At 42.6% G+C, this 25,055-nt stretch overlaps 1 long non-coding RNA gene across 1 annotated transcript in view; it reads left to right on the top strand.

Annotated features, from left to right (window-relative positions):
• The first annotated feature begins 4,509 nt into the window (after positions 1-4,509).
• The window catches only part of LOC128339657 (uncharacterized), a 31,673-nt gene continuing 11,127 nt past the window's right edge, over positions 4,510-25,055 (top strand). The window contains exon 1 of the long non-coding RNA XR_008313149.1: positions 4,510-4,582. This is a non-coding gene — a long non-coding RNA (uncharacterized LOC128339657). The remainder of the gene's footprint in view (positions 4,583-25,055) is intronic.

Here is a 25,055-nt window from a genome sequence, read left to right as displayed (position 1 = left end):
AATGGTCTGACTCAGTATATGGCAGTTTCCTATGTTCCTATGTCACTTCGGTTTTGGGGAGCAAAGCATGTTGGGCCTGTCCCATCCCATGTGTCTCCTGATTGCCGGCAGGTGGGTGGGGGAAGCAAGGGAGAGAGTGGGAAGAGAGCATGCCTCTATGTAATGTTGCAGTTTGACATACTGTGAAGCTTGGGATGGGATGTGGCGGTGTCGCTGTTATTGGGCAACTGCTTTGTTGGATCGGAGATGGGGGTGGGAAGTGCTTGGAGAGGTGGCCAGTGAGAAGTGCCACAGGCATGGAGCAGGCACGTCCCAGGTGGGTCTGCGCCACCATCTCTATGATTACGTACGGTTCCAGAAAGTGAATGAAACTGCAATTATGGCGCTGTCCACATTCAGATGTAATGCTGCCACCAAAAGGCCTCAGATTATGGCGGCAAAGCTCACTATAAACCAAAGGTTCAAACTGCAGTCCGGCAAGGCAAACCTCAGGTCACTTTTGCTGTGAAATTGCTGTTGCATGAATTAGGACATAATGGTCTTCCAACCTCTGCCCTGTTTTAACTGCCATTTTGCGTTATGTGTGAATGCGGCCACAGCCAATCACATGCAGGGTATGTGGCTGGCATTCACAAAGGGCCACTGGGGAGAGCGGCAAACACGAGCCCGCTCTCCCCTAGCTATGCAACTGAATTAAACTAGGTAACAATGCACGAAAAAAACCCCGCAACCTGAAAACTTGGTAGTATCTAACACCACCCAGACTCATGACATGGAAGCAGTGCACCTGTATTACATCTAGAGAACTTGTATTAAAAATAATAATACATATTTTAAAGATCTGCTGCCTGATCAACCAGTGACATTTTTTTAATCAATCAAAACGTTTTAAATCAATTAATCTAAATGTTTCAGCTGTAACACATATACACATGAAACAAACAGTATTCAGACAAATATTTTTTCATTGGCCTGTACAAATACTTCAGGACATTTTAACCAATCAGTTTCTTTACCCCCTGAAAGCCACTGCCAGGGGCAACTCTAGAAAAGCTAGTTTGAATGATCAAAGGGGTGGCAAAGAAGATTGTTAGGGGAGTGAGAATTTTGCTATTCATTAAATAAAGGTAAAGTGTGCTACTAAATCAGTGTCAACTACTGGCAACCACAGAGCTCTGTGGTTGTCTTTGGTAGAATTCAGGAGGAGTTTACCATTGCCATCTCCTGCGCAGTATGAGATGATGCCTTTCAGTATCTTTTCTATATCACTGCTGCCCAATATAGGTGTTTCCCATAGTTTGGGAAACATATGAGTGGGGATTCGAACCGGCAATCTGTGGCGTGCTAATCAAATCATTTTCCTGCTGCGCCATTAGATGGCTTTCATTCATAAATAATACTTATAGGGAATTAATGTAGTTATTTTCCTTACCTTGTTAATGAAACTTGCTTGACATTTTCAAACTTATTCAGAACATGGACCAGTTTGTCTTAGAAAATATGATATCTTTAGGCCAAACCTTCCAGTCTTTTTTCCAGGCTAGTTTTATCTTCCTTTCCAACACCATGTGGCAGGAAAGAGGGAGGTGTGGAGAGAGGTCAGTATCAGGCCAGCTGAAATTTATTTTATTTTATTTTATTTTTTACATTATATATCCCACTCTTCCTCCAAGGAGCCCAGAGCAGTGTACTACATACTTAAGTTTCTCCTCACAACAACCCTGTGAAGTAGGTTAGGCTAAGAGAGAAGTGACTGGCTCAGAGGCACCCAGCAAGTCTCATGGCTGAATGGGGATTTGAACTCGAGTCTCCCTGGTCCTAGTCCAGCACTCTAACCATGACACCATGCTGGCTCTCTAATCTGCAGGGGAGATCACCCTGCAGCCCCGTTGCACATATGGCCTTACCCAGTCCAGTTCCTGTTTGGGAAGGAATCTGGGAGGCTGGAGGAGTCTCATACTGACCTTGCTGCACAGGCTTCTGCTGCTTGTTCCGGGGTAGAGGAGCGAGTGAATAAGGCATCTTTAAACAATCAAGACTTTAAAAAGAAATTAATTCAAGCTATAGGATCACAATATACTAGGACTGTGTTGTCTGCCACTTTGCTGTAAAGTTCCAATCTGCTGGGGGAGCAAAAGGAGAAGCAGGCAATATTTTTGGGGTGGGTGGGTGGGAACCCTCACTACTTCTTGGAGTCCTGCTTGGCCATGGCTATCAGTTTTTCAGTGGGACAGTTTGGACAATATGTCTGACCAGTCCAGCCTACTGCATAATTAAAAGTGCACTTCCTGCCCTACCCTCCTGGCATGCCATTCTGTTCATGTACTCATGTGGGCATGGAAATGCCCAGTCATGTGGTTCTAATACTAAGGAATATTAGAAGCGCATTATAGGGGCAGTTTGGACACTACACACACACACACACACACACACACACACACACACACACACACACACACCATGTGAGAATGTGGGATGGGGCGGTAAACCATGGGGGACATACTTTTAATTGTGTTGTGCTGGTCAGATATGTCATCCAAATTGGCCCGGTATTAGTGTCAGGTGGCGGTTTCTGCCCACCCTATTATGTCACAGACTTTCCCCTGCTGATGATATTTGGGACTGAACTTGGGACTTCTTGCATGGAAAGCAAGCGTGTGCTTTACCTCTGAGGCATTTGTGAATATTATGCCTAATCGCCTTAGATATCCCAATGTTGAATTTATCTAGTCTTTTTTTTGAAAGCCATTTAAATCTGCTTATTCATTATTTTGTTTGCTTTGTACATTTATATGGTGGATGTGCTTTACAAAGCCAACATATCACACATCTAGCCAATTCCACCTGTCCATGTGGAAAAAATTAATTCTACCATATATTTATTTCACGAAGTAAATATATTTACATTTCACTTTTCACCTGCCAAGGAGTTTCATCCCCAAGGGTTAACTTATTTGCACAGTTCAGCAGTTTGTCTCGGGATCACAAAGCTAGTCAGGAGTCAAATACCCTTTACCTCTCCTGTGTAAGCTTCCTCTTTGCTTAGCAAATACCCCATGGCCCATGGCAACTTCTTTTACACTGTAAGATTTCTTAGCTAACACACAGCAAACTAAACTGGTTTCCAGTGTAACACACTGAGGAGTAATACAACAGATGCTCATTTAGAACATGCTTGAAAAGGGACTGTGCAGGTTAGGTTGCCTATTCATTGAGCCCTTTCTCATGAACAGTGAGAAAGGGCAAGAGGCCTAGTGAGGAGGAAGCCTTATGAGCTTACCTCCCCACAGACAGCCAAGGGCTCCCTTTTCAGTGGGCGAATCACCGGCCCAGATGACTACTGGCTGCTGCCGGTAGATTGGAGGGCTGGGGTGCCGGGATGCAACACACTGCTCCCCAGAGCTCCCATAATGCACTGTGTGAGTGCATGGTGCATTATGGGTATTCCCCCTCCCCTCCCCTGCCTGAGATCCCTGCAGACTATCACAGAAATGGGGTTATGAGAGTGCTTGCTCTCCTCATTCTAGAGGGTGGCTGCTCAGGCAAGTTTGCCACCAAGGTGCCGCTGGGATTGGGCCCGATCCTGGTGGTACACACATGCAGACAAAACTGGGCTGGGCTTCCCTAGTGTGGTTTTGCCTGCATGTGTGAATAGTTTCTCTTTCTAGATCTTCTCTGTCTGAGTGTGGGACACCACTTGATGTTGCAGTCTTTGGGAGAGGAACAACCATGTTCAATCCAGCCCCTAGTCTCAGTGGGAGAGAAAATGTAAAGAGTACCACCAAAATAGATTATTTGATGATGATGATGATGATGATGATACTAGCATTTGATCAGTGCTTGAGTGTTCAAAGCACTTTATCTTGTATTCCTTATAACAACTCTGTGACTATAGGGCTACTCACACAATTACCAAAATGAAGGTTGGAGGCATGCAGCCCAGGTTTGGAGGCTCAGGAGAACCCACAAAAATCCCTCCAACTTAGCTCACTCAAATGTGGGTAGCCAAGCTTCTCTACCTTGTTCTTTACCAGTGCAGAATGGCTTTCCTGCCTCAGTGTTTTTGACTGTGTGTGGGCATTTCCCTTTTGCAGCCACTCCTGGAAGCTGGCCACCATGTTTGTAATAGAGAACTGTGGCTACAGGGGCTCCTATGTGTGTATATGCTGCTCTGCACAAAACACTCTATTATCCTTTCCTCAAAATGGCTTGAATAGGGCTGGGCTTGCCACCTTTCCCCTTGTGGTCAACCAGAGGCAGCTTGATGCTGTAATGGGGATCTCCAGTCTCCAGCCAGTGCAGTGCATCCTGGGATAGTTCTTTCAATCCTCAGAGGGCTCAGCTCCTGGTTTCTGAAACAGAAATCATTGCTGATCACAAGTGTGTGAGCTGGGCTTGCAGAACCAAACAGGGACTCTGCTCACCTTTCAGAACCAGGGTAGGAGCTCTTCCCCTCCAAAATCACTCCCAAATGATCATGTGAAAAGCCTTTATATTTTTCTCACATTACAGATAAAGGGCTGAAGATCAATAGCTGAAGGTAGTGGCTTCCCTAAAGTCACAAGCTACATTCATGGCAGAGGTGAGATTTGAACTCAGGACTTCCTGTCTTCTAGTTAAGTCACTTGGCTATGAGTGGTTATTAAGTACCAGCTTAAAAAGCACCTTTGAGCACCTGTTGCACTATTTGGGCCATATGTGAACATTGTTAAAGCTGGACAGATGGTGAAAAGAAATCCAATGTACATTGCAATCAATGTAGATTTTACATTCACGGTATATACTGATTTAAGCACAAATGAATGCAAGTAGTCTGAAAATCACCCCAGAGAGGGAGGGAAAGGATGCTTTCTCCAGAGGAGGTGGGAGTCAGAAGTCTGGCTCCTGTCCAGAAACTCCAGTGCCTATTGCTGGCCCGTAAAATGGCTCAAACCATTACTTTAAACATCCGGAGACAAGAGCAGTTGTGTATATCCCACTTGTTCAGGTTAAATGCAACATTAAGTCAAATCAGAGCAGCTGACAGTAGCCAGATTATGATTAAAGAATACAAACATTTGCACAGAAACAGCAGCTGTTTATGCAGATGGCATATTATAATCATGCAACCACTCCTGCTAACTTGGCAAAGAGGCACCTTTTAATGTGGTGATTCTCTTTATTTAGTAGGGGGAGAGTAACTGGCCCTATTCAGCCCCAGCACAGTACTTCCAGTGACCATTGCTGGTGTCTGTCTTATGTTTCTTTTTAGTTTGTGAGCCCTTTGAGGACAGGAATCCATCTTATTTATTTATTATTTCTCTGTGTAAACCACCCTGAGCCATTTTTGGAAGGGCAGTATAAAAATTAAATAAATAAATAAATAAATAACAATAAAATTAATCCATCCCAGGTCCTTGGAAAGGACTTGATGTCTAGATAAAACAAACAAGTCAACAACACCTGTCTGACTGTATAAACAAGAAATAATAATTAATAATAACCACATGACAGTGAGGGTTCCTAAAGTATATATGATTTTTCTTGTGGATAAGACTGAAGTCAGCACAATTATTGCTATGTTGGTTCTGCAGAATGAAAACCAAGGAGCAAACAGAGTTCTTTGTTTCACTGGAACAAGCCTTTGTTCACAAAGACATTAAGCAAGAATTCAGGTAGTATTGTTAGCCATGTGTTTTCAGAGCAAAGGAAAAAAATGGTGAATACTCTATTTTAAAAAAGCAAGCTCAGCACATCAGATCAACTCATCCCTTACTGCAGGTGCTGGGGAAGATGGTTTCCTTATAGGGTATGTTGGAATTCACTACAGCTGCCCTGAAGGAAACTAAGAATCTAGAAGTGATTAAAAAAAATTATATATGACCTATCTTGTCATCATCCCAAATTAGAAGAGAGAATAGGATAGAACTAGATTTAAAATCTATGGCTGTGCCAGATATTAACTCATTTTGATTTTGGGGCTAAAAATAAAGTTTTCAGGGAGCCAAACCCATTCCTGGAAAATTCACTTATTTAAGAACAGCCCTTCTGGATCAGGCCTGAGGCCCATCTAGTCCAGCATCCTGTTTCACACAGTGGCCCACCAGATGCTGCTAGAAGCCACAGGCAGGAGTTGAGGGCATGCCATCTCTCCTGCTATTATTCCCCTGCAACTGGTACTATTTATGTTAAATGCTCACCATTTTTGTTTTTGTTCATTGTTTCCACACACCGAGGCTGTTCATACAACTGAAAATTGGGTAGGACAAGTGCCTTACCCAGGTTTGGGAGCCTGCATGTGCTCCCAATTTTTGGTTGTGTGGGAGCAAACAACTAGGTTGGAGGAGGGAGAAGTGATTGTGTGGGAGACAGGAGCTGGGTAGGACAGCACCATCCTACCCAGCTTTCATACTCAGCATTTGACCAAGGTAGGAGGAAAAGCAGACCTTCCTAGCTTCTGTCTCCTACACAATCACTTCCCCTCCTCCTACCTAGTTGTTTGCTCCCACACAACTGAAAATTGGGAGCACATGCAGCTCCCAAACCTCGATAGGCACTTTACCCCTGCCAACTTGGTAAAGAGGCACCTTCTAACATGGTGATTCCCTTTATTTAGCAGGGGGAGAGTAACTGGCCCTATCCACCCCCAGCACAGTACCTCTAGTGACTGTTGCTGGTGTCTATCTTATGTTTCTTTTTAGATTGTGAGCCCCTATGTTTGTTGTTTCTATTTCTTCTGGCCAATGGCTGTAATAAAATTGATGATGATTGTGAGCCCTTTGGGGACAGGGATCCATCTTATTTGTTTATTATTTCTCTGTGTAAACCGCCCTGAGCCATTTTTGGAAGGGCGGTATAGAAATTGAATGAATGAATGAATAAATAAATAGATAGATAGATAATGTGTGCTTGCATTTGATGTGCACGTGTACATTGGGTACTTCCTGTCACTTCCAGTCCGACGAGGCAACGGGCTGGCAGGGAGGTACAGTGCCACCCCACCAGACCCGCTTGAAGTGTAGCATTGGCGGAGGAAACATGGCAGGAGGGGTAAGAGCACCCTCCCCCTCCCTTAAAGGTATCCCCCCACCTTTGAACTGCCCAAACTGCCAGTCGTTCAAACCTGTTTGGAAGCCCGTAAAATGGCCTCTGTACAGGTTTGTGCACATCCCTAGATATTACTTAGCCAATCAGATTTGTTGATTTATTTTAATTTTTTTATTTATTGTTACATTTATATACTGCCTTCATTAAAAACAATCCCAAGGCAGTTTACAAAAGTTAAAAAAACACAATAAAAATATTAAGCTAAAAATATAAAACCAATCTAATTTAAAATCTATAAAATACAAACATAAAAACGATACGTAAGTAAAACACATAGAAGCAGCAATAAAACAATCATGTAAAGGCCTGGATAAAAAGCCAAGATTTAACAAGCTTTCTAAAAACTGTGATGGAGTCAGAGGTGCAAATGGCCACTGGGAGAGAATTCCAAAGTCCGGGTGCAGCAACAGAGAAGGCCCTGTCCAAAGTGCACGACAGCCGAGCCTCCCTCATTGATGACACTGAAAGCAAGCAAAACCAATTAATCTAAATTCTTCCTGGATTATCATTACCCTCCTGTGTGCAGAAACTCTTTCAACTTCTTTCAGGGGCAACCCACAAAAAATCAAAACAGGGAAGAGTACATTTTGATGATGAAGAAAATATTAATGGAAACGGGCCATTCCATTTTACCAGCAATTCACTACTAAACGCTTTTTAGTTGTTGTCATGCTATCAAGTAATTTAGTAGGGTTCAGAATAGATATTTATTTATTTAAATCCCATTTCTCCAGAATGACAAAGGACACTATTATTGCAAACTGCTGGATACTTTAAAAGATGGGTAGTCAATAAAGATGCAAAACCTCCTTTAGAAAGGCAATGGATAAGTATTTTCTACCTTTGTAACTTGAAATGGAGACAAACCAGGCTTCATGTCTAATTTATACATTAAAAATTAAGTATAAGATACAACACAGCCAAAATTAAATACATTTACGTACCATTGATTTTGTTTAACTTATCTCTGCTTAACTTTAGCTGGATCATGCCTACACTTTGTAAATCAATTCAGATTTTGACACAAAAGCAATAAGGGCAATAAAACATTTCTAATTGACTATTAGCTGAAACAGAGAACTGAATATCAGCTTCAGCTGATACGTCAGCAACGTCCATTTCTAGAGGTGAATGACCTAAAAGCAGTGGTACATATGCTGGTAACCTCCAGGCTTGACTACTGTAATGCACTCTATATGGGGCTGCCTTTGTGCATAGTCTGGAAACTACAATAGGTACAGAATGCAGCAGCCAGATTGATCTCTGGGACACATTTAACACTGGGTTTGAAAGAACGGCACTGGCTGCCAATATGCTCCTGGGTGAAAATTACAAAGTGCTGGTTCTTACCTATAAAGCTCTTAATGGCTTAGGTCCAGGCTATTTAAGAGAATGCCTTCTTTGTCATAAACCCTGCCGCCCATTACGATCTTCTGGAGAGGTCTGGTTACAGATGCCAATGGCTTGTTTGGTGGTGACCCATCACCGGGCTTTCTCTGAGGCTGTCCCAGGACTTTGGAATATGTTCCTTACTGAAATAAGAGTATCTCCTTCGCTGTTTGTCCCCCCCCCCCCCCAATTCAATTTTTATTGATTTTAACAATAATATTATTATCATTCATAACAAACAGAATAAATGAAAATGGACTTCCCGCACACCTCTCTTCGTGAATGATCAACTATAAAATTTACCCTTGCTATAATAATAATTCAAAACATAAATTTAAACCCTTACAAACACAGTTAGTCTTCCCAACCTGCATTTTAAAAAAAATTTCAAATCCTGCTGCAAGATCCACAGTAGGAAGGTAATTTTTTAGATACAACAAAAATGGTTTCCAATCTTCTTTAAAACATTCTAAGTTTTGGTCTCTTATCAGTGTTGTAAGTTTTGCCATCTCCGCATATTCCAAAATTTTTATCAGCCAATCCTCTTTTGAAGGCAATTCATTACTCTCCCATTTCTGTGCATATACTATTCTGGCCACCGTGGAAGCATACATGTTTGTTTGTTTTCAGGAAGAACCTCAAGACTCTCCTGCTTTTGCAGGCTTTTAATTAGAATTAATTTTTAATAATTTTAAAAACTTGTTTTAATAACTTTTATTTTATTGCTTTTATTGTCATGTATTTTAATTTGTGACATGTATTTTAATTTGTGACTTTTAAATATTTTAAATTTTATACACCGCCTAGAGATGTACATATCAGGTGGTATAGAAATATGATAAAACAAACAAATTTGTGAAGTGTTCAACACTTGTGAGTTGTGCCTCCCCATTTGGCAATAATTTGGGGGGGATGGTGAAATGGGGCAAATATGTTCTCTCTGAGTGAAAGCAGGAAGCATTTTTTTCACTCCAGTAGTGGCAGGCAGCTTCCCCTGATTGGGAGCGGGAGCAGGTGCCTTGCTGCTAGTTGAGGACACACCAGGCCTATAGCTGCCAGCAGAAGCATAGACCCCCGGGTGATGCCATTGCAGGTGCTGAAGCTTCCCCATTGTGGTAGGATGCTTGGGGTCCATACCCCTGCTTACCCATGCCCTGCAGTGGATGCAGGCAGCATGGTGTGGGTCACCAGGCTGTTATTGGTCTGGGACCATTCTGATAGTGGTGGTACTGGGGTTGCTGGTTCATTCTGGGGGCTGCCACCACCACCACCACCTCCCTCTGTCTGGGACTGAGAAGGTCCAGGAAGTGGAAGTAGTTCTTGTTCCTCCTCAGTCTATGCTAGGTGTGTGTGTGTGTCATATTGCCAACAGGTTTGGGGGAGGATGGAGAGAGTGATCTAGCTGGGTTAGGAGCCGATGATACCTCTTCCTTCATGGCCACAGGAAGAGCTTTTTCACTGATAGGGGAGAAACCTCCACCACCCACCATTCTACCTCAGTTGCCACTGGTGGCTATACTGCAAGACCAATCTCTTTTGGAAAGCAGAGCCTGCAGACAACTACAACAGTGGGGCTGAATTGGGGAGTAGGCCCCTCTCGCCATTGCCCACCATGACCAGTAGTTTCACCCCTCCCTCTGCCTGTCACTCTGCTCCTGCCTCTGTCTCACACACCTACAGACACCATGGTTTTTAAAAATTTTACACCCTGATGGTGGTGGAGAAGAAGTCTTTAAGGGGGTGTAGGGCTGGGGGTGGTCTATTTGTGCTTTGTGTGCCACACAAGAGAAGGCAAAGGGCAGGGGATTGCTGTGGCCTCTCTAAACCAAGCACACCCCTCCTGTCCTACAGTACTGCCACTACCCACCTAATCCTTTCCTCAAACTAGGCCCTATTTAAAGATGTCTAATCTGTTACCTGACCAAAGTCATCAGAACCCAGTTAAAGCCACCAGGGTTGCTGCTGGTACAATTTAAAAATAATTAGGGGGGAAAATCAGCACAACGCCCTAGTTATTAAAACCACTGGGGGCTGGCTACAACCATATAATAAGAAGGAGAAATTCCAAGCAGCTCCCAGTTACAGGCACTGGGGCTAGTACAATTACAAAAGAACAAGAAAATAAAAGTGGTTGTTGACAGTGCGGATTAAAAGGGGGAGGGGATACAGACACATAAGCCCGGCATGCACTGTCTCTCTATTTCTCCACTCACTGGGCCAGGCGGGCAGGTAGGCCCAGACAACCAGTCTCTGCTCTCAGTGCTGCTGCTGTGTCTCTCTGATCCTTCTCTTCTGGGACTCAAAATGGCTCTATGTCTTTCTGCCTCCATGCAGTCCCTTAAATACATTTTGAAAACCCCTCCTTTGGTCTCCCCCTCCCTGCTCCCTACCCCAGACAATGGAGGCCCAATTGCCCATGACAACACTTGATTTGAATGATAACAGGCCAACCAAGCAGCAAGGAGATCTCAAGCCACTTGGCAGCGAGCAAGGAGATCTCAAGCTAGTTGGAAGCCAGTGTCAGAAGACCAAGCATCAAGGGGAAAAAAAATAGGACTCAAAAGGGCACTTGAATCACTCAAGCCACTTCAAGATCAAATCAGGGTCAATTTGATTGAAACTCGAATCAGGTGATTTGAGTTTGAATCACTCAAATCCCCTCAATTTGAGCTCAAATCATTTTGACTTGAATTGATTTGCACATCTCTATGCAGGAGCATCTGCACTTCAAAAATGAGATGGTTGACATAAGGAAAATTACTCAAGGAGTCCCATTGAAAATGCTTAACTTGTCCTTTTAATGTCAATGGGAATACTTTGAGTAATTATCCTCATCGTGTCAGGCAATTTAATTAATTAATAATAATAATAATAGTAGTAATAATAATAATTATAAGAGGCACAAAAGACCAGCTGCTGATTGACAAAATGATTTTCAAAAATTGCAAGAGAAGAAAAACCAATCTAAGTGTTGCATGGATTGACTAAAAGAAAGCCTTTGATTGCCTCACACATGGATACTAAAATGTTTAGAAACAACTGGTGTCAGCAAAAACATTCAGATATTTATAAAAAAAGCAATGAGCATGTGGAGTACACAGTTAACAATCAATGGCGAGACACTTGGACAGGTTAGCATTAGAAGAGGCATTTTCCAAGGGGACTCACTATCCCCTCTGTTGTTTGTAATCGCCATGACCCCACTTTCACAAATACTAAACAAAACAGGCCTCGGATTCCAAACATCTAAAACATCCAGTAAAATCAACCATCTGCTGTACATGGACGATCTGAAGTTGTATGGAAAGTCCCAGTCAGAAATTGAATCACTGCTAAACACTGTCCGTATATTCAGTAGCGATATAGCAATGGAGTTTGGACTAGACAAGTGTGCTGCATTAATAATGAACAGAGGGAAAATAAGAAAAACAGAAGGAATAGAACTGCCCAATGGAAGCAAGATCAAGAACCTGGAAGAGAAAGAACCTTACAAATACTTGGGCATTCTCCAGGCTGATAACATCACACACACTGAAGTTAAAAGAAAAAATGGAAGTGAATACAACAGGAGAGTTAGAAAAATCCTAAAGTCCAAACTCAATGGCGGGAACACCATACTAGCCATAAACACCTGGGCTATACCTATTATCAGATACACTGCAGGAATAATAGACTGGACCCAGGCAGAGCTAGAGACGCTAGATCGTAAGACCAGGAAAATCATGACCATCAATCATGCTCTGCACCCCCGCAGTGATGTCGATAGGCTATACCTCCCTCGCAGCTCAGGTGGAAGAGGAATGCTGCAAGTCCATCAAACAGTAGAGGAGGAGAAAAGAGGCCTTGAAGAATATATCAAGGACAGTGAAGAAGATGCACTTCAAATGGTCAATAATGCGAAACTATTCAACACCAATGAAACAAAGCAGGCCTACAAGAAAGAACAAGTCAAGAACCGAGCAGAAAAATGGAAAAATAAGCCACTGCATGGTCAATATTTGCACAATATAAGTGGAAAATCAGACATCACCAAGACCTGGCAATGGCTTAAGAATGGCAACTTGAAGAAAGAAACAGAGGGTTTAATACTGGCTGCACAAGAACAGGCACTAGGAACAAATGCAATAAGAGCAAAAGTCAAAAAAATCCACCACAAACAGCAAGTGCTGCCTTTGTAAAGAAGCAGATGAAACCGTGGACCACCTAATCAGCTGTTGTAAAAAGATCGCACAGACTGACTACAAACAAAGGCATGACAAAGTAGCAGGGATGATACACTGGAACATCTGCAAAAAATACAAGCTACCTGTAGCCAAACATTGGTGGGACCATAAAATTGAAAAAGTTGAAGAAAATGAAGATGTAAAAATATTATGGGACTTCCGACTACAAACAGACAAACATCTGCCACACAATACACCAGATATAACTGTAGTGGAGAAGAAAGAAAAACAAGTCAAAATAATCGACATAGCAATACCAGGGGATAGCAGAATAGAAGAAAAAGAAATAGGAAAAAAATCACAAAATACAAAGATCTACAAATTGAAATTGAAAGGCTGTGGCAGAAAAAGACCAAAATAATCCCAGTGGTCATTGGCACCCTGGGTGCAGTTCCAAAAGACCTTGAAGAGCACCTCAACACCATAGGGGCAACAGAAATCACCATCAGCCAATTACAAAAAGCAGCTTTACTGGGAACAGCCTATATTCTGCAACGATATCTATAACAACAGCAACAACATTGACAATAAAATTCTAGCATCCCAGGTCCTTGGGAAGGACTCGATGTCTGGATAAAATAAACCAGTCAATAACATCTGTCTGACTTTGTAAAATAAAATAATAATAATAATAATAATAATAATAATAATAATAATAATAATAATAATAAATGTCTTCCACTCTTTCATGGCTTGTTAATAAACGTGCCTGTATGAAAAAGGGGAAGCATCTAAATTGCTTTAAATTGTTTTCTTTTAATGCAACTACAAGTGAAAACCTATCTGAATGCAACTCTAGATTGAATACTGTAACATTTAATCAGAAAGCAAAGGAAGAAGTAATATATAAAATCCAGCCTTAGCTTAGCAGGTGGTCCACAGAAACAAGAGGGCAGCATAAGCTTCTTAGCAGCCCCAGATTATAAAGTAACGTTTTTTTTTAAAAAAGAAAGAAAATTGCTGATTCAGAAAATGAAGGATATGTGAATCTTTGTCTGCCATGTAAAATGACCTTATGAGATATTCCAGCACTTAAACAGAAGGATTCTTAAAAATCTATTTTCAAACCAGATGGATGTGTAATTCAAATGATCAGTCTCATCCTGATCACTCTGTGGTTGATAGTATTTTAACTATTGTCTTCGAAGAGAGGGAAAGCTCTCTCCCTCTCTCTCCAGCTAAATATAGATCACCTGAGATGACTCAGTATAAGCAGCATCACAGCCAAAGTGATACAGTGGAACATGCACTGTAGTTGCAATACAAAGAACCCATGGCAGTAAGGAACAAGAACAATGCTTACGTTTTAATCATTCCACTTTGGGTCTTTGCATTTTTTATGCAATAACACTTCCTTCTGTTAAGCTATATGCAGGGACAGTGCCTGCTGCAGCAACCATCTATAATACTTTATTTCCTTTCACTCTTCTAAGGAGATATAATGAGAAAAAAAGAAAATTCATGCTCAATCCTGTTCATTCAAATAATGTATTTGTAAGCAACAACAGAACTACACGTCATATTATAGTAATAACACTTAAATGTTGCTTTTAAAGACTATTACTTTCCAATTGTCTTCAAAACTGATTTGGAAGAGAAGGACTACATTTCTGGATTTAGCTTTTAATGCCAACTATTTAAAAAATGGTGAGGGGGGAAATCAACTCCTGGTTCATCTATCTTTTTTCCTGTTTTGATTGTCATTGTTTTGTGGGTGGCTGTCTGGATGGCTAGATAGATAGAAAGATAGATAGACAGAGTCAGTGAAGGCTGACTAATCTCTAACAAGTCATGCTTTTCTTCTGTTTATCTTTTTTATGCTTCTTACATGAATGTATTTTAGAAAGACTGTGGCTGACATGATATGCAGCATTATGGAGCTATAATACTGTGCTCTGGGGCTGCTGAGAACTTCAAAGCAAGCCCCAGTGCTATTCTGAAGCAGCAGACAATGAGACTGTTTTCACAAACGGCCTAACCCAGGTTAGGGAAGCTCAGCTTGGGTTAGGCTGCATGTGAGAACCGCTGGGATCTGGCACGAACTCGGTGGGGCAGTGCTGCCTAGCCCAGATTTTTACCCCAGTTCTGGGATTGTGTGTTAGCTCGGGCTGTGTACAGCCTGAGTGAACACAGAGATGGGTGCTTAGAGTGTCAGTCTCCTGGGGGATCCTGTCAATGCACTACACTCGTGGCATGGTGCATTGTGGAATATCTGGAGGCCAGGATGCATTGCCCTGGCCTCCAGATTGTCTGTGAGCATGGTCCGCACCCCCAGCCACATTTCTGCTATTGTCTGGGGAGGCGGGGAGGCAGTTGGACCAGACTTCCCCCTTGCACCTGCCCCTCCACCCGCCTGGTTGTGAGAATGGCCCCAATGGATTTCCCATTATCAGGAAGGGGGAAACCTGTGGGAGCTTCTTCATTCACTGCTTGAGAACAATATTGGCCTGGGGCTTGCCTTAGTCCACAGCAGCCTCAGGGCACAGCATTACGGCTCTATAATGCTGTGCAGCATGTCAGCCAGTGTCTCTGTATATTCTGTATTTTTACAGAGCAATTGTAAATATTTGTTATATTTCTGGTTAAGAGAATTTTAAAAGTACTGGTTAATATTGAATTTATTAATCTTGTTATGACCAGTAAACACTGCCTTGAGGGACAAATGCTCTATGCATGATTGTAATAATAATAACATAAGAACAGCCCTGCTGGATCAGGCCTATCTAGTCCAGCATCCTGTTTCACACAGTGGCCACCAGATACCGCTGGAAGCCTACAGGCAAGAATTGAGGGCAACCCCTCTCTCCTCATGGTACTCCCCTGCAACTGGTATTCAGAGGCATCCTGCCTCTGAAGCTGGAGGTGGCCTATAGCCCTCAGACTAATAGCAGTTGATAGGTCTCTCCTCCATGAAGTTATCCAAATCCTTCTTAAAGCCATCCAGGTTGTTGGTTGTCAACACATCTTGTGGAAGAGAACCCCACACGTTCATTATGTGTTGTGTGCAAAAGTACTTCCTTTTTTTGGTCCTAAATTTCTTGGCAATCGATTTAATGGGATGACCCCTGATTCTAGTGTTATGCGAGAGGGAGAAAAATCTCTCTCTATCCACTTTATCTACACCATGCATGATTTTATAAACCTCTATCACGTCTCCCCGCAGTCATCTTTTTTCTAAACTAAAAAGTCCCAAATGTTGTAGCCTTGCCTCATCAGGTAGGTGCTCTAGTCCCTTGATCATCTTGGTTGCCCTCTTCTGCTTCTTTTCCAGTTCTACAATGTCCTTCTTTAAGTATGGTGACCAGAATTGTATGCAGTACTCCAAATGTGGTTGCACCATAGTTTTGTATAAGGCATTATAATATTAGCAGTTTTATTTTCAATCCCCTTTTGAATGATCCTTAGCAAGGAATAGACCTTTTTCACAGCTGATGCACACTGAGTTAACACTTTTAATGAGTTGTCCACCACAACCCCAAGATCCCTCTCCTGGTCAGTCACCGACAGCTCAGATCTCATCAGTGTATATGTGAATATCTGGATTTTTTGCCCCAATATGCATTGCTTTACACTTGCCAACACTGAACCTCATTTGCCATTTTGTTGCCCACTCACCCAGTTTGGAGAGATCCTTTTGGAACTCCTCACAATCTGTTTTGGATTTAACTACCCTAAATAGTTTGGTGTCATCTGCAAACCACCTTGCTGCTTACCCCAAATTCTAGATCATTTATGAATAAATTAAAAAGCACTGGTCCAAGTACAGATCCCTGTGGGACATCACTTCTTACTTCCCTCCATTGTGAAAACTCTCAATTTATGCCTACCCTCTGTTTCCTGTCCTTCAACCAGTTACCAATCCACACATGTACTTGTTCCTTTTCTCCATGACTGCTAAGTTTTTTTCAAGAGTCTTTGATGAGGAACCTTTTTGAAAAAACTTTGTTGTTAGGCAGTGCTGGGGAGGAGACAGCTGTTGTGGTGCACATCAGCACCAACTATGTGGGGAAATGTAGTTGGGAAGTCCTGGAAGCCAAATTTAGGCTGATAGGTAGCGTTTTGAATTTCAGGACCCCTAAGGTAGCATTCTCAGAAATGCTTCCTGTTCCATGTGCAGGTACAGGGAGACAGGCAGAGCTGAGGGGTTTCAATGAGTGGATGAGACGTTGGTGCAGGGAGGAGGGGTTTAGATTTGTTAGGCACTGGAATAAATTTTGGGGCAAGCAAGGCCTGTACAAAAGGGAAGGGCTGCACTTGAACCAAGATGGAACCAGACTGCTGGCACTTAAAATCAAAAAGGTTGCAGAGCAGCTTTTAAAATGACACCTGGGGAATAGCTGTCAGAAGCTGGACAGTATCCGGTTCGGCAAATGCCATCATTTAAAGTGCGAGGGTGTAAATGATTCAGATAAAAAAGAAGGGGACAGAGCAGAACTACATAAAGAGCAACAAAGGCTGTGCCAGCTGGTCAAAGAGTGGAAAGAAAGATAGCATACACCAGGTGAGAGATTCAGCCTATAGGTGCTTCTATGCCAATGCCAGAAGCCTCCAAGCCAAGATGAGTGAGCTGGAGTGCTTGGTTGCTAACACAGAAATAGATATAGTGGGCATAACAGAAACATGGTGGAACAGCGAGAACCAGTGGGGCACTGTTATCCCTGGATATAAATTCTATACAAAGGACAGGGAAGGGTCCCTTGGAGGTGGAGTAGCACTGTATGTTAAAGAAGAGATAGAATCTAACAAAGTGGAAAACCTAGGTGGACCAGAGTCTTCAACAGAAACCCTGTGGATGAGTAGTGGAGGCGCTTCCCCGCCGTAGGGGCTGCTGGGTGGCACGTTGAGGCTCCGAATAGCATTCAGGTGCTGCGGTGGTGGAAGTGAGTCCCAAATTACTTTACTCTTAAAGCTGCCTCCCGCCATACCTGCAGGAGGTGTTATGGGCACCACAACATAATAGACTCAGAGGTACCAATCCAGAAGTATATGGAATTCAGGCCTGTGTCTGATTTCATTTTATATTAAGAAATGAATTAATGCTTGGACTCAGGGTGAATTGACACCCCAGATCTCAACTGGTCTGTGAGGGAAGAGGCGGTCCAGCATTGTATTGTGAAATGGGTACTCAAGGAAGCACAAAAGCCAGGCCAGAACAATCCAAATGCTAAAATGTGACTCACTATCAGATAATGTCTGTGGAAGAGGCCAGAGGCTGATCTCCCCTCTCCTGTTGCAAGAAGTCCATGTTAATCCTTGTCAATGATTGACTCAATTGCTTTCTATAGAAATTCAACATAGGTAGATGCATACAAAGAAAACACCTATAGACTTTAATTCTTACTTTACTAACACTTTAACACCTTTTGGGGGTCAGGCTGGCAAATCTGGGAAGATGCCCATTTGCAGCTCAGAGATGCAGATTTGCTTTGGGCATTGTTTCCCCCCTCCCTTTCTAAGCTCACAGCTTACAGATTCAGATTTCTCTGGACTGGCCACTATCCTGAATAATTAAAGGACATTATCCAGAAGGTAACAGCATTGTCACCCCTTTTGGGGGACCCAGGAAAAGATGAGGAAATTTGAATAGACTCTGTGAGAGATCAAAGGAAAATACAACTATAAAGAATGAGGCTACTGGACAGAGAGCTAACAATCTTGTGCCTACATGCAAGATCTGCTCACGAGCAATTCCAGAGTTTGCTGCTAAGCCGCGGGGCAACAAGCAGGAGCTCTGTCCATGGACAGGAACTGTCTGTGACTTCTACTGCACAGTGAGAAGTCAAGACTTCCCCAGCCATGGTACTCTGACTCTCAGCCATGCTCTGAGCAAACTGCATGCTTGATCCAAAAGCTCCTGTCTCCAGCCAGAAGCCTCGCTCCTTCAGCTGAAAGATCCACCGCTCTCAAGGCTCTGATCCTGGTAATATGCTGCCTCTACAAGCCTTGGATCCCTTCATCCTTTCCCCTTCTTCTCCCTTCCCCTCGTCCCTCTACTAATTCCTGATCTCCCCAAACCATGCCAGTCCTCAACCTTCCTTACCCCACCTTTTCTGTCTATATCTGAATTATATTAGGCTTTAGGAAGATTTAATACACACATACATATGTTAGTTAGGAACACTGGTTGAATATTGGTGCTGGCTAGGATGTTCTGTTTAAATACTGTTAGTAATATTGATAGAGTGTTCTGCTTTCTGCTCAGCTAGATTGATGTTGTTATTCATTTATACTCAATAAAGCCCATTGAATCTTTTAGGATTGGTTTTATCTCCTTTCTTCCTTGTGCCCAGATCCTACATGGTCACTATATAAAAGAACTTGGTCACTTGGTGACACTATGGGACAGGCCTAATTTTGTATGCTAGCTAAAGAGCATATTTAGTATATAAATCAGGCCTGGACCACAACAGAGGCATGTTCACAGGCTGCCACTGTGTGTGGGTGACAATACAAGGCCTGAAAGGAAATGTGGTACTGGGGATGTGCTATCGCCCTCCGGATCAAAATGCTAACAGTGACTGGGAGTTGCAGGAGGAAATCAGGGAGGCTTCAAGGAGAGGCAGAGCAGTAATAATGGGTGATTTCAATTACCCACACATAGACTGAGTAAATTCACCGTCAGGTAATGACAAAGAGGTCAAATTTCTAGATAAGCTGAATTACTGTGCCCTAGAACCGTTGGTCTTGGAACCAACAAGAGAGAAGGTGACCTTGGACTTAATCCTGAGTGGCACCCTGGTGCATTATGTCAGTGTCATCGACCCTTTAGGGAACAGTGATGATAGTGTGATCAAATTCAGCATACATGTGGGGAGCGAATCACCAAGGAAGTCTAATACAGACACTTTGAATTTTAGAAGAGGAAACTTCTCCAAAATGAGGAGTATGGTGAAAAGAAAGATGAAAATCAGGAGAGTCACTTCGCTCCAGAGTGCATGGAGTTTACTCAAAACCACAATACTAGAAGCCCAGTTAGATTGTATATCCAAAAGGAGGAAAGGTACCACTAAGTCTAGGAGGATGCCAGCATAGCTAACAGGTAATGTAAAGGAAGCCATAAAAGGGAAGAAGACTTCCTTCAGAAATGGGAAGGCCTGTCCAAATGAAGAGAACAGAAAGGAACACAAACTCTGGCAAAAGAAATGCAAGGCAACAATAAGGGAGGTGAAAGAGAATTTGAGGAACATTTCCCCCAAAGTATCAAGGGGAATAACAAAAACTTCTTTAAATACATCAGATGCAGGAAACCTGCTAGGGAGGCGGATGGACCCTTTGACAATGAGGGAGTGAAAGGGATTATGAAGGAGGATATGGAGGCTGCATAGAAGCTAAATGAATCTGTGCATCTGTCTTCATGGCAGAGGATACTGAGCTCGTATACCTGTTCCTGAACCAGGCTTTTTGGGGATGGAGGCTAAAGAGCTGAGTCAGATAGAAGTGACAAGAGATGATGTTCTAAACTGTCTGGAAAAACTGAAAACTAGAAAATTGCCAGAGTCAAAGGACTCAAATGTGAAATTGCCGACTCAGTTCTTTAGCCTCTGTCTCTGACAAGCCCAGTTCAGTAACAGGTATATGCTCAATATCTTTACTGTGAAGACAGATGCAAAGAACTAGGTTCTGAGTGTCATACAGTATTAAGTCCAAGGTCACCTTCTCTCTGGTTGGTTCCATGACCAACTCTTCTAGGGCACACACAGTCATTCAGCATCTCTAGAAATCTGACCTCTTTGTCTGATCTCACCCATTATTACTCCCTTGTCTCTTCTTGACGCCTCCCTGATTTTCTTCAGCAACTCTCAGTCACTGTCAGCATTTCCAAAATTCCAGGTCAACTTTTTCATAAAAGAAGAGCAAGTTCATCATGAAGATTTCTGACAGCCCAATCCCATGAATGTTTATGTGGAAGAACATTCAACTGAGTTCACTGGGACACGTATATTTCCCAGTGATGAAGAACTTCTTGAATGTCTATGACACCTATGTGATATTCAGTTTGAGATAAAAATAAGCAATATGCTGGCCCATTTTAATGAACATTGTCCCAGTCCAGCTAGAGCAGTGAGCACAGTGAAGCAAGCATCCATACCACATCCCATGCACATTGGATCAAGAACATCTCACACAGATTAATGCTATGTGCATGATACTAGGTTGCATCCAGCTTTTGTGGGGGGCATGTTCAGCATCAGGATCCATGAGAGCAGTTCCAATCAGATGGCTGACAACATCAACAATGATGGTGCCAGTCTCATGATCTGAGATACAGTGGCTGAACACAGCCCCTTCTCTTGTCCCAGCCAGATGGCAGCGCATCACCATATGCTGCAGTTCCAGCAATTTAGTTCACATATTTTTTACAATGATGGCGAATATTTATATAACGCTTTTCAATATTTACAAATATTTGTATACTGCTTTCTCCAAAGTAGTTTACAAAGATATTAATTAATTAATAAATATTTTATTTATTTATTTTACGCATGTATATACCACCAACATAAAAATCTCTAGGCATTTACACTACCAAAAACAGCACAAAATCACCTCTTTGAAAGGTGCCTTTAGCAGGGATTCAAGCTAGCGGTTGAATATTAATTCAATCCCTCCCAAATCCAAACAACCAAAGAAGCTGTCAATTGCATCTTCTTTCTAGCCATTAATGCACCAGAACCAATACCTAGATTGCATAGTGCTTTCCCAGAAGCCAAACTCAGTTAAGAAAAAGGTTTTTCCTTGGATTAATGAAGAAAGGACTTTGGATGGGGGTTGGCACATGGATGGATACTGGGAGAATACATTTATCAAATATCTTCCTCCTAACTCTCATCAACTTGGAACACATAGTCTGATCTGTGTTCTATCATAACCCCACACAAAGGAAGAAGATATATTCTTATATTGACTCTTTGTTTTTAGATGTTTAAATTCTCTTATATTTATGTAAGTATAAATAGAGAGTTTTCACAATGGAGGGAAGTAAGAAGTGGGGTCCCCCAGGGATCTGTACTGGGACCGGTGCTTTTTAATTTATTCATAAATGATCTAGAATCAGGGGTAAGCAGCGATGTGGCCAAATTTGCAGATGATACCAAACTCTTCCAGGTAGTGAAATCCAAAACGGATTGTGAAGAGCTCCAAAAGGATCTCTCCAAACTGTGGGGGGGGGGAACAAAATGGCAAATGCAGTTCAATGTTAGCAAGTGTAAAGTGATGCACATTGGGATGAAAAACCCCAACTTCAAGTATATGCTGATGGGATCCGAGCTGTCGGTGACTGACCAGGAGAGGGATCTTGGGGTCGTGGTGGACAGCTCGTTGAAAGTGTTGACTCAATATACGGCAGCTGTGAAAAAGGCAAATTCAATGCTAGGGATAATTAGAAATGATGTATGGTATGGATATTGAAGTGCACAGCTTGACATAAGCAACCCTATTTTGTTTAAATAAGCTCAAGGCTTTGCAAAGAGAGCCTTGTCAGTAGTCTTAGAAACTGTTTACTGGTACTTTTCCATGTTCCCTAAAGTCAAAGCAACCCGCTAGTGCTGGAAGATAAGGTTGGAATGAACTGGTTGGCAGTCTGCACACGTTCCCTAACCTTGGCCAGTCATTGCTATGCAGCTGCTTTTTGAGGGATACTTTGGACTATAAATGTGTTGCCTTCTGTATGGTTCTGGGTCCTGCTCTTTGACATGAGTCGAGCAGTACCTATGCTACTTAAGAGCATAATAAAGCTTTGATTTTAAGTCCTCTCATCTGGGCTGGTTATTGACTCCATCTGCCCAGGAACGAACCTCCCCTATTGGGGTCAAGGCTACCCCAATACACCAGGTGGTGCCGTGGCTCAGATATGGGGTGCAATTAGGTACCCCACTGGGTGGTGCTTCCCCTCCGGGGCTCTTGCTGGGTGAAAAGGCATGCTGGCTACCGGGAAGTTTCTAGGTCCTTTTTCACAGGCAGAGCAGCCCCCGAGTGGCCACCACAAGTGTGAGGAGTCTAGAGAGGCGGATCACTGGGTGCAGTCTGGCCGGCGGGATGGAAAGCGCACGCAAGGGTTAGAGTCCCAGGTTGCAAGGATTAAGGTTGCAAGGAGCGGGTGAGTGTTGTGCAAGCCTAGACACTATAGTCCAGGTGCACAAGGTGGTTTAGAGTCCCACTTGGTTTGAGTCCCACTCATTGGGTTAGTCCCGCCCGCGAGGTTAAAATCCCAAGCCCCACATAGTGATGGGGAAAGCTCAGAGCAAATTGAGAGGGGAGTCATGTACCCCCTTGGAATGTGTTTTAAAGAACTGGCAGGTTCTTACGGGCGGCGACCTGTTGGGGAAGCAGAAAATGATTAATTTTTGTCCATGGACTATTGAAATATTTTGCAGCTGCTTTTGTTTTGTACCCAGACGGGTAGATATGAGGGGCATTAATATGCTCAGGGTTTTGTGGAGTTGTGGTCTCGAGACAAGCTGATGAGGAGTTGTGGGTTCTGGAAGACCACATTGGTCGCTGTTGGCAAGGTACCTGCCGGCCAACTGTAAAGATTTCCACCGTATGTTTATTTATCAGCAGATTATTCTATTCTACCTGGGAAGTTTGTTTACCAGTATATGTTCAAGGGTTTATGGAATGGAATTGAGAGAGGACAGGATGACTGTGTCTTGCTGAAATCATGTTATCTATGTTTTGTCTCCAAGCTGGAACAGCTGGGAGAAAGGGGGAGCAAGGGTGAAAGCACTCCTCCGGTTTTTGTTGTTGTTGCTGTTGTTGCTTGATTAGCTATTTGGAGTACTATGAAAACTTAACCTCAGCTCCTTAGGGAAAGGTTAGTATGTGAGAAAAGGAATTTTGGATGAATTGTATTGCTATGTGGTTTGAAGTTTGGAGGACAAAAGGGAAGTTTTTGTTTAAAAGGCATGAAATGCAACAGTGTCTTTAGGAATGCAATCTGAGGGAGGTCGGGGATAGGATGTTGTTATAGATCCTTTTGCTAATGATTGTGCATCTGGGGAGTTCTTTTTGTTCCGCTTGACTGGGTAATCATGCTTAAATGAATTAACATTTTATTAGATGTTAAATGACACCACAGTTTTATTTTGTTCATATGCAGTCTGAAATATGTAGCTGTTCATTTTGTTATGTTTCTAAAATAGTATTTGATTGTATCACTAACATGAGAACTTGTCTGCCTCCCTTCAGACACTTTGTCCAAAAGATAACTGCGTCTGGTGTTAATTCCAGGGGAGCTATGTATGTGTGTGTGCTTCTAATATGTTTCTGTTAAGTTCTGTGTGGGATTCCGCATATTGTTAGAATGAAGAGAGTATTCTGCCATTCAACTGATGGGCTTTTTGTATGTGAAATGTATATATTGTATGCAAATGTATATGACGTGTTTTGGTGACTTGCTATATGTTCTGTAGGTTGTTACAGAGGTTCTTTATGGGTTCCCCCCCTCCTTTTGCAAAAAAAAAAGGGGGGGATGCTGCTAAATGGCTTGGTTGCAATGTACATGAGGAAGAAAGGGCGAGTTCTGTCTACTCCATTCTCCCAATGTCAGATTGCGTGTGTCCTTGTCACCCAGAATGCAATTGTTTTGCAAGACCACAAGCAAAACCCTTGAACATATACTGGTCTTGCACTGTGGTATTGGCTTTTAGTGGCTTTCTCAAGCCTGTAATACTTTCCTGAGCTAAAGGGAGATTGGAGATTGGGGAAAAGCTTTGTATAAATATATAGTTTTGATTTTCTTTATGTTTTCTGTATGCCCTATGGTTATAATGACATTGCTTGATGGTGATTGCTTGAAATTGCTTGAATGTATGTGTATACACTCAAACCTGCACAAGCCGATAGATCTCTTTGAAAGGGAAAGAGGGGGCTCTTAGGTTCCTCTAACTTTGTTTGGTTTTTCTTTTGTATGTGCTGTATATGGTAAAGTGTTTCCAATGTGGAGTTGAGCCCATGGTAGACCATGTCCAGAGTTTGGTCTCCTCACTCCAAATACTGAGTGAGAAGGAAGGTCTCTGAACAGCCACTTGTTGTTGTGGGTGAGAAGGAGAAGGATTTTACGTTAACTAGTCAAATGAAGTTATTGTTTTATATCTTCGTGATATGTATGAAATGTTTCTGCTAACTGTTTTTGATGTAAACTGAGAGTATTGTCAATGGGTCTGAGGCTTCAAATTTATGAATTTGTCCTACCGCCAGCCCTGCTTTGCCTTCACAATAGCTGGATCTTGAAATTCCAGATCCCAGGCATGAGATTGGTGGAGGGATTTTGTTTTGCCACTCCTACAAGTGGAAGGGAGTTCCAAAGGACTGGTTTGCATATTACCTGGAAAACCTCCCAGTTTGAAAGGGATCGAG

This window comes from Hemicordylus capensis, chromosome 1, assembly GCF_027244095.1.
Source record: "Hemicordylus capensis ecotype Gifberg chromosome 1, rHemCap1.1.pri, whole genome shotgun sequence".
In the NCBI taxonomy this organism is placed as follows: domain Eukaryota; kingdom Metazoa; phylum Chordata; class Lepidosauria; order Squamata; family Cordylidae; genus Hemicordylus; species Hemicordylus capensis.
The sequence above is the reverse complement of the archived record's forward strand: the minus strand, read 5'-3'. Positions and strand labels throughout refer to the sequence as shown.